The sequence below is a fragment of the Pelmatolapia mariae genome, linkage group LG1, assembly GCF_036321145.2.
Source record: "Pelmatolapia mariae isolate MD_Pm_ZW linkage group LG1, Pm_UMD_F_2, whole genome shotgun sequence".
NCBI classification, from domain to species: Eukaryota; Metazoa; Chordata; class Actinopteri; order Cichliformes; family Cichlidae; genus Pelmatolapia; species Pelmatolapia mariae.
Genome location: NC_086227.1, coordinates 38,794,483 through 38,807,724, shown reverse-complemented (window position 1 = coordinate 38,807,724; position 13,242 = coordinate 38,794,483).

The window sequence follows — 13,242 nt, the reverse complement described above, 5'->3', positions numbered from 1 at the left end:
TTTTCGGTACAAATAAAACTTGTCGTTTAGCCAAAAGCCACATTAGCTAGTGACAGTTACCGTGGCAACAGCCTCACAAGCGAAATTTGGTGCATTCGGGGGCGGTGGGAGATAAGATAATTAGTTGATAATTAGATTTTTGGTGGAAACGGAAACAAGCAAAATACGCACTTACTCTGACAGTTAATGATAATTATACTACTGCTTAACACTGCGTGTTTCAGTTTGAGTTAATCTAATTATGGTTCTGTGAAATAACACTCAGTGATTTTCAGAGTTCAGTCAGACTGATCTCAGCGTTACCTCCATGATCACCACTGTGTGAAAGCTTTAGTCATATTTAAGGGCAATATCACCAAAATAAAGTAAAACATCTCATCTTTGAATGTTTCAGATAAAATGGAAGACAAACTCATGCAGTAAATATTCTTTTATTGGAGAGAAAACTGTGCAGTATAATTTACTTGAGATGTTGAAGATATGAGAGCATTAAACAGGCTGATGTTTGGGTAAGAGGCTCTAACAGGAGAGAGATGATACAGAAACATGACATCCTTAAAAAAAACACTGACACACTTTATGAATGGACAACTTTTCACAGCTCTTTGAACTTTGTATTTAAATGAGCTGCATACTTTTCCCACTGAAACCAGCACAATCCCACTGTGATGAAAGCAATATGTGAACTAAATATACTGTGGATAAATCAAAGCATTATCAAAGTTGTCTGTGGTTCCCTTATTTTTCCTTCTTTCCCTGTCAGATCCTGTCCTGCAGGATAAACATGACTGAGTGGTTCCCTGTATGCAGCTGTTACAGTTTGTGTTGGAGATACTTCTGCAAATACAGGAAGCAAATATCTAAAAACTGTTTTCAATGTTTTTACCAGTCCGTCAACTACAGAGAGCTGTCTGTTGTCCCCTGTTCTCCTCTATATCTCTCAGCTGATGCTGGCTCCTTTTTCTCCTCCTATTCCTCACACACTGTCCTGGATCTGTCCTGGTGTCTCATCAGGGGTGGAGAGCCTCTGTCACGTCTCCTCTCACCTTCTCAGGCTCTTCTGACTCCGGACACTTGCAGAAGGAAATCAACCATGGCAGTTAGAAACTAAAGCAGCACAACTAAAACAGGACATAGGATATGACTGCACAAAGGTGACATAGGTTGTTTGTTATAAGTATGACAAAAACAGCAGAAAAACAGGAGGAGAACTTCTCCATCTACTGTCTGTCTGATTATTAGTGGTTTATACCACTAATAATTTAGAGCTCTTTTAAGGACAAACTTCAGCACAGCATTGTTGAGTCTGTGTCCTCACCACAGTATTTGGTGAACCGTCTGCTCGGTGTTTCCCAAAACGTTAAAGTAAGTTTGGCTTCGCACCGACAAACAGACCCAGCTTCGGCAGAAACCTAAACTAACTAACCGATCAAAGAGCCGCGTTAAGTGGCGATTTTACTAGCGTCACGTAACTTAGCCGAAGGTTCGCTAAATTTGACTTTGTAAGACTTTTTCATTATGCTAACATTTGTGATATGACTGCACTGTGCTGTTGCCTCCAGTTAATTCTACAATTCTTTCATTATGCTAACATTTGTTCCGGTGTATATTTGAAGTGAGATAAAAACCCAGTACTAACTTTTAAGAGTTTATTTCTTCTCCGCTTCGACCGTCGGCCATTTCCCCCCAAAACTTCCTCCAACCTATGATTCGCAATAAATCCTGTGATTATGGTGGGTCACGAACGATACACCTGAGGCGTCATTCAAATCTGTGAGCGCGCGCATGGAACGCCGCATCTCTGCGTGCGTTCCTTGTGACGTCACTGACAGATCAAAGGCGTTTGCGCTTGCTTTGATCTGCCAGTAACGTCACAGACAACCAAACCCTTAAGTAGGAGCTCTCAGACAGAAAAATCAGAACTCGATGCTCATTTGTTTGCAAAACGTTCAGCAGTCGGCACTCTGTAATACAAGAAAATTCTCACACTTCACTCAAACGAAGAAAATTTGTAACACAACTATGGAAACATTCAACGAAAATGAAAATTCAATCGTGGTCACACCAGACCAGATTATGCTGCCAATCAACAGGTGCTTTGAAAGGCTCTCTGAAGGTCAGTGGAGCATAATAGAAAATGGAAAATGCGACTCCAGTGTCCATGCCGTACTCGCTGATATGATTTCTGAAATCATTCAGATCGCCTCTGCCAGCATCCTGGAAATAGCCCTTCCTGTTATCCAGGAACCCATGATAAGGGAAGAGCTTATGGATGAGGGGAAAATAAAGGTGTCCCTCAGAGACTCCATCTCAGCCGCCATCGCAAGCGCTCTTAATGTCCCAAAACAGCAAGATAAGAGCGCTGACAAGCTGACACTGATGGTTGAGGAAGAGATCTCAGAAAAGGTCAGCTTAACCATTGCACTGATTGAAGAAAGCCCTGATTTCCTGCACGACCCCGCCATTTATTTTAGCGGCAAACTTAGTAATATTAAAAAACTAGACCGCATGGTTTGTTGCGCTGCCTCATGCCTGAAAAGGTATGCGGCATGTAAGCTGCCGTTCCAGTGTGGGACAAGCAGCTCTGATTCCGGTACAGAAAATCAAATTTGGGACACAACAATGGCAACACGCAACAAAAACAAAAATTCAATGGTGGTCACACCAGACCAGATTATGCCGCCAATCAACAGGTGCTTTGAAAGGCTCTCTGAAGTTCAGTGGAGCATAATAGAAAATGGAAAATGCGACTCCAGTGTCTATGCCGTACTCGCTGATATGATTTCTGAAATCATTCAGATCGCCTCTGCCAGCATCCTGGAAATAGCCCTTCCTGTTATTCAGGAACCCATGATAAGGGAAGAGTTTATGGATGAGGGGAAAATAAGGGTGTCCCTCGGAGACTCAATCTCAGCTGCCATCGCCGGTGCTCTTAATGTCTCAAAACAGCAAGATAAGAGTGCTGACAAGCTGACACTGATGGTTGAGGAAGAGATCGCCGAAAAGGTCAGCTCAACCATTGCACTGATTGAAAAAAGCCCCGATTTCCCACTAGACCCCGCCGTTTATGTTAGCAGCAAATTTAGTAGTATTAAGAAACTACACCGCATGGTTTGTTGCGCTGCCTCATGCCTGAAAAGGTATGCAGCACGTAAGCTGCGCTGCCAGTGTGCGACAAATGGGTCTGATTCCAGTACAGAAAGTACTGGTTTAAAAATATCAGTGCAATCAGCAATCGCAGAGATTTCTGTTATTCTGTCAACAAGGAGCTCAGATGGAGAGATAACAGAAAAAGATAAAGATGAGCTCCCAGAAGAATCAGTTCTAACAGAACAAAGCAAAATAAAACCAACTGCAGAAACACAAAGTATCCAGGCTCCAACCCCAGTAGAAATGGTTGCAGCTGACATCGTAGATGAGATTCTTGCTAACATGGATTCAAGCAGTGAAGGGCTCTGTGAGAAATGTAACTTACCCAAACCTGCCTTTAATGCAGGCTTAATTATCCACAAGGTGAGACACTTCTTCTCCAAATGTGTGCCATCCACCTTACACGCCAGGCTGAAAGCACGCAAACACAACTTTTCCATATTTGCAAAAAAGCAATTTGAAAAAATGAAAACAGAGCTGAAAAAAAGAATAAAGGCAAACAGGAAACATTTTGTTTGTCTACAAAACATTTGCAACCACCCCAAGAGTGAAACAGTGCCCTCCAATGAAAGTATAGTTTCCATCCTCCCAGGGTCAGTACCTGAAACGGCTGGTCCCCAGAGTACAGAGGCTCATCACTCCCCTTCTCGACATACGCCAAGCCTGAAAACCACAATTAAACGTTCTTCTTCAGTCGACTTTAACGTCATTAGATCAGACGTTAATCAGTTATTTGACAAATTAACAAAGAAAGAAGAACTCTTCCTGATTAATAAGACCCTGGGAGACCTTAAAAATAGTGGGCATATCAGAAATTTTGCTTTGGACTTAACAGCAAAAGTGTTTGATCTACTTATGATGGATCGAGTGTATCAAATCCCCAAACCTCTAATGGGTAGATCCCTCTCAGACACAGTCATCTCCAGGACTCCACAATCAGTAGAGGGCTCAAAGCGTCCCATTTCTGCTGAAGTCCTCTATGTCCTCATAGATGACACAGTAGAAAGGTTTTTGCAGAAGCTTTTACTCTGGGTGGAGAATGAAGAGAAAGATCAGATGATTCAAATGGACAAGATTTCTGGGGCCCTGGAAGACATCCAAAACTTTATTAAAAGAACACAGACCCCAACACAGGAAAAAAGCCCTGATTCAGATGGCAGAGGAAAAGAATCTGGTGCATCCCCTCCAACACCAAAAACTGGGAGCATTTCTCCAGGTAAATGCTCTGTGGTATCTGACAAACCACCACGAATGCCAAAAACTGGGAGCATTTCTCCAGGTAAATGCTCTGTGGTATCTGACAAACCACCACGAATGCCAAAAACTGGGAGCATTTCTCCAGGTAAATGCTCTGTGGTATCTGACAAATCACCACGAATGCCAAAAACTGGGAGCATTTCTCCAGGTAAATGCTCTGTGGCATCTGACAAATCACCACGAATGCCAAACACTGGGAGCATTTCTCCAGGTAAATGCTCTGTGGCATTTGACAAATCACCACGAATGCCAAACACTGGGAGCATTTCTCCAGGTAAATGCTCTGTGGCATCTGACAAATCACCACGAATGCCAAACACTGGGAGCATTTCTCCAGGTAAATGCTCTGTGGCATCTGACAAATCACCACGAATGCCAAAAACTGGGAGCATTTCTCCAGATAAATGCTCTGTGGCATCTGACAAATCACCACGAATGCCAAACACTGGGAGCATTTCTCCAGATAAATGCTCTGTGGCATCTGACAAATCACCACGAATGCCAAACACTGGGAGCATTTCTCCAGATAAATGCTCTGTGGTATCTGACAAGTCACCTAGAACGCCAAAACCTGGGAGCATTTCTCCAGAAAAATCATCTGGAGCCTTGAGCCTGAAACACTCTCTTAAAGATAGCTCCAAAATGTCAGAGATGGGTTCTGTGTCAGTGTCATCTTCTGATGTTGAGAAAATTTCCAGTGACCTTGCGTTGCTCCTTATCATGAGAGTCATCCATAAATCTAAACCTGAGACCAAAAAGTCTGCTGCTCGGATCGCATCTACTACAAAAGAAATAGACACGGTCATCAGTCGTATGAGTGATCTAATGCAGCCTGGACTCAGCAGCACAGAGTCCACCACAAGTCTGACAAATGACAAGAAAAAGTTCATCAAGAAAATAGCCAAATGCCTCATCAAGGAGTTTGGCTCCCCAGACAATGTCTTAAAGGCTGCAATGGCAAATGATTCATCTTTTGATGAGTCTTTGATTAGGCATCTAAAAATCAGCCTCGGAGTCATCCCGAGTCCTCCAAAGACATCCAAAATGTCCAGGTTTTTTTCTGCGGTGGGAAAAGCATTGCTAAAACCCTTTAGGTGGTTCACTGAAGCCAGAGATCATTAAAATGACCATTTTGGCTTTTCCCACTGCCCTGCTTCTTTTAAAATCTTGAAGCAGACTTTTAGCACCAAATCCTTTTTTTTTTTAAAAACATCACCATAAAATTTTGGGATCAGCCCTCAAATCCAAATTTTAACAACTGTAGTTCACGCCATCTCGTCTCTTTTTGATTTCCATCCCCCCAACCGGTCGCAGCGGATGGCCGTCCCTTCTGAGCCTGGTTCCGTTGGAAGTTTCTTCCTGTTAAAGGGAGTTTTTCTTCCCCACAGTCGCCTCGTTCTTGCTCAGAGGGGGATCATTTGATTGTTGGGGTTCTCTGTAGTACAGTAGGGTTTTGACCTTACAGTACAAACAGGGAGGAGACTTTGTGATTTGGCTTGATTTTTAAAATATCTAATTCGGCATGAAATAAAAAAAAAAATCCAAATTAAAAATACATTCCAAGTTTGTTTGTGTTTTTCTTCTGTTGTCAAATATGTAGAAAGTGTGATTTTAGTATGATTTTAGTCATTTTGCATCAGTTTGTAGCCGACGTGTCTGTTTGTGATCATGCTGCATCTGTTTTTGTCTGATTTGTGTCTTAGTTTGGTCAATTTACATCAATTTTGTGGCCCAATTTAGTTGTTTTGCATGTATTTGTGGCAAAATGTGTGGACCCTGTTTGACGTTGCTATGTTTTGTCTTAATGCTTCACTTTGGTTGTTTATGTATGTGCTCATTTTGATTCTAGATGTAGACCTGGCATCTAAAAATTAGCACCTAGTCCACTTGGAACATTTTTTTTAGTCCAGGGGTTAACACATTTTTCATTTCACTGACCTTGTAGAGGAACATGAAAACAAGCATGAAGCAGTAAAAGCATCATCAGTTTCATTGACCTTTACACCCTTCTGCCCCCACTTTTTATTGCCAGCATGAATTTATGTAAACTTTTCTCACTTAGTAGAACAAATGATTTAAAAGCACTGAATGAGCTATTAAAACTGTAATCACATTTATAAAAGTAAATGTCATTCCACTGGTGTTGAATCCACATTTTTCAGTATCCTGGGAGGTCATTTGTGCATTTGTATATCAAGGAACATGATATTAGCCAAAGCTTTCACTGGAAGTCAGTTACTGGTGTCAGGCAAGCCCCCACTTTCTCTTTTGTGTTACTTGTGCATATAAGTATACACAAGGAGACATTGAGACCTGAATTACAAATAGAAGCCACCTTTGAGTGTATAAAGCTTCAAGATTAACAGACACTGTTTAATCTATTACAACAACTAATGACAAACAACATGTAACAGCTTCTACTGAGGGATTCCTCAAGTAAAAGCAGTTGATTTGACAGTTGTCAGTGAATACATTTATATGTCGCGTTCATTTCTGCCTGTTGTCTTCCAACGACAAATGGTTCGAGGTCGTGATGCTGCATATGCCACCGTCTCAAAGGTGATGGTCGACAACCTGGCTCTGAGAGACGGCAGGAGGGGAGAAACGCAAACCAGTGTGGAGCCATAAAGCAGAAAAACCCCACGACCGACCGACTTTGTCAAATTGTGCAATGATCATGTGACTGATTATATTGACTGGAACACGCGATTTGCAGTCACTGGTGAGTTGAGTAATTACCAGCAGCCTGAATGTATCAGCTGTGCTGCTTTGTGTTCTCTGAGGATTTCCTCATTTTCACCATAGCCATAGATGACAATGATCCATTGTGTGCCTTTAAAAGCTACTGTGAGAGCAATGGTGGATCACATAATAGACAAATGCTGCTTTCCATTCAATTTTCTTTCTTGGCTCTTGATGGAGGCGGTCGCTTTTTCTCCTTCTCCCTCCCTTGTCTTTCCTGCTTGGCTTCTCATGTCATTTTTCAAAACAAAAACAAAAAACAAACAAAAAAAAGCCTCTAAAAAAAGAGCTAACATCTCCAAAATGTCAGGAGTAGTTAGTCATTACAAGAAGTGTTCGTGAAATAAAAAGCAAGAATGTGGGATACTGTTTGTCCGTGATTTGGAGAGCCCAGTGCGTGTTCCCTACGCAGGGAAAACCTACCTTGGCACTTGTGCAGGTGAAGCCAAAGGGAAGATATGCTTCACCATATTTTCTAGTCTTTAGCTTAGAATGAAGTTGGTTTGGAAACACATTTGGCGATGCTTCATCTTCTGCTTTGCGTTTGTGTGGGAGCCCCGTCAAAAACCTGACCATTATGCTAGCAGTGTCCAAGCGTTTTTTTTTTTCCTCTTTTCATACCCTGAAAGCCCCAAAGTGTGGGGGCCCCACACTTTGGGGCCCCCACACTTTGGGAACCTCTGGCCTAACCCATGTTGGGCCTATAATAGTTTTGCTCTTTGGAGTACTCATGAGGGTTGTCTGTGGGCAACCCACAGTGGGCTTTTTCATAGGAAAAGTCTTCTGGTTTACATATTGCCTAACAAGAAAAAGATCCCTGATTGAGGAGACAAAAATCCCTTGGGGTTGCATTAGGAAGGGCATCTAGTTTATATCAAGTGCAGCTGTGTGCAGACCAGAGTGGTGGACCCAAAGTCCAGACATATGGAGGAAAAAGGTGAACTGCAACTTTAATGGTGGATGACCAAAAAAAAAAAAAAAAAACACAAACAACAACAAAACAAACAAAAAAACAAAACAGAAAACCGGCCAAACTGGGAATACAGAAACTTAAACTGGCAGGCAGATTGACAGACCACACAAAGTGGGATGATGGAGAACTCGACACAGACAAAGGGAAACCCCCCCCCCCCAAAAAACACACACACACACACAACAGGGCTTAAACACGCAGAGGGAGCAATCAGTAAATGAGAGACAAGAGGGAACCCCGGCTGGGACAAATCAGGGCTAACGAGACAAGGGAAGTGTGACCAAGCGGTAGGCGGGGTTATAAAAGAAACTAATAAAAACAACAACGCCACCTAGGGGAATTTCACCCCCAGGAAATATATATTTAAGAAAAACAGATAAAAGGAATAAAAGAGGCCACACAGATTCAAGGATGCACACCAAGGCAGGTTGGCTCCAATATTACAGTTTTATTTATAGTTAAAATAAATAAAATATTAGAAAACAAAATGTAGCATCATTGTTGACAGTGTCCTAAAGTTAAATTAAAAAAAAACATGGAACTTGGACTTACCAGCAGCCGTGGACCCAAAAGAAAATCACACAAAAAGAAAATCACTACAGCCCACCCGGTGCTGTACAAAGGAAAGTGTGAAAACGACCCACCACCTGAGGTCCCAGGGCCACTGGCACGTCCTCTGTTCACTGCAATAAAACACAGAACAACACGTTAAAAGAATAAAAGGACACTGAGCGTCAGGCTCACTACATATCATAAAAACTAAAACTTCAATCTTTAATAGCTTTAATAAAAGAAATCACATGCAGACACACCAAACTGGAAGGCTTACACCCCACAAGTCTATGGAACGCCAGGACTGCCATAATTAATTAATTAAATACACCATTAAATAATTAATTAAATGTGGCAATAATTAATTAAAATCGGAATTAATTACATAAATATTTACGACACATGTAATTAATTAATTATTGACACATTAAATTAATCATTGACATATTTAATTAATTAATGACACATTTAATTCATTATTGCCACATTTAAATAATTATTTAATGGTGTATTTAATTAATTCATTTTGGCACAGTTGACTCCTTCAGGTCTCACCATGAAATAATTTTATCTGTCAACCTCACCCATCAAACTCAGGGGGCGGGGTTAACGCTGATCGAGTCAAAACCATTGCTTTGGCCTGGTGGCCATTGTTTTTAGCCCACAACAACCGGCAGAACTGAACTTTGAAAAACCCTGTTTGTGTGTCACCAAATACAGTTTTAATATTTTTTTAGCCGAGAATGTAGTGGTTTAATCTTCATATGTCTGGTCGGTTTGTCAAGATACAGCCTCTTTGCAAAAGTGCTTCGATGATTTCGGAGATGTCTGCCCAGTCTCACGGCAAAGCGTGGGATAGACCCACTCGCCTCGCAAGCAGTCGAGCTGTTGTTACCGCCGACACAGCGCAGGCCCCGGTACACAGCTGTAATAATCCCCGCTGACACTGACTTCTTTTACTGAGATTATATTTATCGGGGTTTTATTTCCTGATGTTCTTATGTGTCCTACGTGTTTCAGTCGCCAATTCTGAATTATAACTAACATTAAAAACATGTTTAAGGAGGAGAGAGAGCAATAAATTCGATTAACAGCTGATCTTTGGGTTTTTGTTCAATAATCAGCGTGACCTGTGTATAAACGCATGAAAGAGATAACGTTGGTGTTTCCGTCATGTAGTAACTGCTGGCTTTAACTGTACAAAGGTTGTTCGACACTATGAAACACATACAGACTTCATGATGTTCGGCTAATATTTTTATTGTGAATATTAATCATGAGGGTAAACGGCCCTGTACACCACAGAGCGAGGTCAGCATATCCACGACGAGCCCAGCTGTAAGTAAGCTGTTAAGACTCGACTGTACGCTGTGTTCGTGTTTTTCTCTGAAACAATAAGTTCCGTTGGAGCCTTTCAACGCCTCTCTCTGTCTCTCGCTAGCAAAGTTGACCCAGACAACAAAGTAAAGCTAGTTTTCAGCTACGAGCCCGACACGAACCTGACGTATTAGCCAGAGGTCCCTTTACTACGGTTCGGAGCCGCGGACCTGTTTTATATACGTGCGGAATAGTTTTCTATACGAGATCGCTGTAAAAAGTGCAGCCTTACCTAATGTCTACCTACTGTTACTCATTTATATTAAGACTTTAACATCTAGTTGGTATTGCTATGGCGAGTAGCCTTCAGTAATAGTAATAAATCACACAGCAATAGTACATTCATGTAGTTGTAAAGTATTCAGAATACATTACTTCTATAATCTTTTGGTGGAATACATTTTAGTGTTGGGAAATTAACCTTCCCAACACTGTCAACAGGTTAGCACCTCATACCACAGTGCACCAAAAGCAGTCTCATGAGCGCTGGGAAGGACAAGCCCAGAGCCCAAAACAGACAGTGCAGGAGTGACAAGGTTAGTAACTGTATGGTGAAAATTATACTTTTAGTTATCTTGATTGGCAAAAGTAAAGTTAAATACAAAATCTGCTTCTCACATATAGGGCATTTCCAAGATTTTTTTTCAAAACTTCTTCAATTTATTTCATTACAGCTGTCCTGTGCCAGATGTTCTGTTGACCCACAGTGAGACATCATTTCACAAACACCAGGAAGACTGAAACTCATCGCCGGGATCAAGCAGGGCTCGTGATCTTCACCAGCAGCTCCCTCACAAGAAGGATAAACCCAGCATTTCATGAACACTGATGGAGACCTTTGTGTAATGTTAGAAGTACTCAGATAATCCCCAGAGGGTCTGGACTTTTACATAATATAATATCTTTAAGTCCTGTAGAAAGTTAAATATATGTTGTGCTCTCTGGTTACTCTGGTATGAATCACTCTGGATTACTTTATGATAAATAACACAGTATTGTCAAAAAACAGTGAAAGAATTCCAGATCACAAGTTTTTAGTTCAAAATACAAGTAACAACCTTTGACTTTAATCAGGTTTTATTTAATTGTGTCAGAGAAAACATCATGTGCTCTTCATGTAGCTGAGTACATTCAGTGTTTAAAACAGAAGCTGTGCAGGTCTGAGATCAGCAGTTTTCTGAAACACCAAACTGAGGTCCTGTTAATGCTGATGTATAGTCAAAGGAGTTTGCAAAGAAAAGCGTCTGGACTTCTTTAAGTTGCTTGAAGACGTTTCACCTCTCATCCGAGAAGCTTCTTCAGTTCTGATGTATAGTGACACAGTTACATGAATGATTAATCCTTTTGACTTTTTGTCTTTAAATTTATCAATAAAACAGCTGCAGCTTTCACTGACAGCACATGTGGTACTTTAACCTTTGTACTGTTTTCTTCAGTTAATTTTGGAGTTACTACAAAGATTGAAGATATAGGATGATCTGTCTGCTGTCACTGGGTGGTGCTGAGGTCTGAATCTGAGGGCAGCTCCTGTAATTACAAACAGAACAGAATCATCACAAACTGAAATATAAAGTTTATCTCTCAAATCTGAAATAGAGCTGATTCCTTCTCTGTCCTCACACACTCGGGATCTGAAGTTGTTCAGTCCTACAGTTCTGCCGACAGCTGACATATGAGCTGTTTATTTTTTATTTGTTTTAAAGGCCTTATATACTAACACATTTTCTAATATCATGTTTACCTTTGAGTTGTTGATGCTTTATAAATGGACATCTGCAAAGATGAGATGATGGAGCAGGTTTCAGTCAAGGTTCAGTCTGCTGCTGCATCCTGGTCACAACATACGGAGGTGTTATCAGCTCAGTATTGAACAAGAAATATTAATGCTTCAAATTATTTGTCCTAAAGGATGCAAGCTTTACAGAGTACTGCACATGTGACTTTGTGAACATAACTCATTAAAAATAATTCGGACAGTTTTTTAACCTGAATATTTGTAACAAACTCAGTAAAAAAAAGAAAATGCTAAAAAAAATAATCAGAGGAAAAATTTAACATTTTAACTTAAGCTGCCAAGCGGAAGTAGTTGGTTTCAGTACATAAGTATCGGGCTTTGCTATTTAATCCGTAGCTATTGACTAATGAGTGGTTACTGAAGTGCCAGGTTTTTAAAAGTTGGCGTTAATGTCCTTCCACCTGTGGAAAGCGACAGAAAACATGCTGCTGTTTGCACATATTTAATAATCAGCTCTGCACAGGAGCAGAAGCAGAGTCCAGCCTGTTGCTCTTACAGTATAATACTCATAATAAAAGTACAGTAACCGTGGTTAGTCACTGAGCAGCCCGGTGCGTTTCTCTTGATTTCTTTAGTCAGGGTAAATTCATTCACCTGCCACGGGTTAGCTAAACAAACTTTACAAAACAAGTTTCCCCTACAGCCGAGTGCTCATCTTAGCTAGCTAGCTAAGGACCTAAATTACGGATTAGCTTACAGACACATTTAACTTACCAAAAATAATGCGGTGGGGCCTCAGGTCCTCCTGTCCGGTAGTCCAATTTACTGAAGAACACCTCAGGCTGTCACTTTGAAATAGTCGGTAATGTAAACGCTGGACCTCTCACCATCTGCCATTCCCGAACAGACACATGCAAGTTTGTCCTTGACCGCAGCCGCGTCGTCAGTGTTTTCTCCAGTCATTGGTCAGCATTATAATATATGTCTGTGAAGGTTCTCAGTCATCCAGGTCATCGTAGTCAAAGGAGTTAGCAAAGAAAAGCGTCTGGACTTCTTAAAGTTGCTTGAAGACGTTTCACCTCTCATCCGAGAAGCTTCTTCAGTTCTAAGGTCAAATGGCCGAGAGTCCCAGACTTAAACCCAGTGGGAGTATCCCCCCAAAGAGGGACAAATAATCCAGTTTTGAGTTCCCTCCCCAGACGCCTTAATGCCCACTCACATCCTGGGCCATCTGACCTCAGGAATTCACACGACAAGGTGGGGCCAGGTTTCACAATGAGCATACCCGAAACCCTGGCTGATTAGGTCCCACACCCGCTTTCACACCTTGGCTCGTGTGATTAGAGGATCACCAGGGGGTCCTTTGTCCCTCTTTGGGGGGAAACTCCCACTGGGTTTAAATCTGGGACTCTCGGCCATTCAATTCAATTCAATTCAATTCAATTTTATTTATACA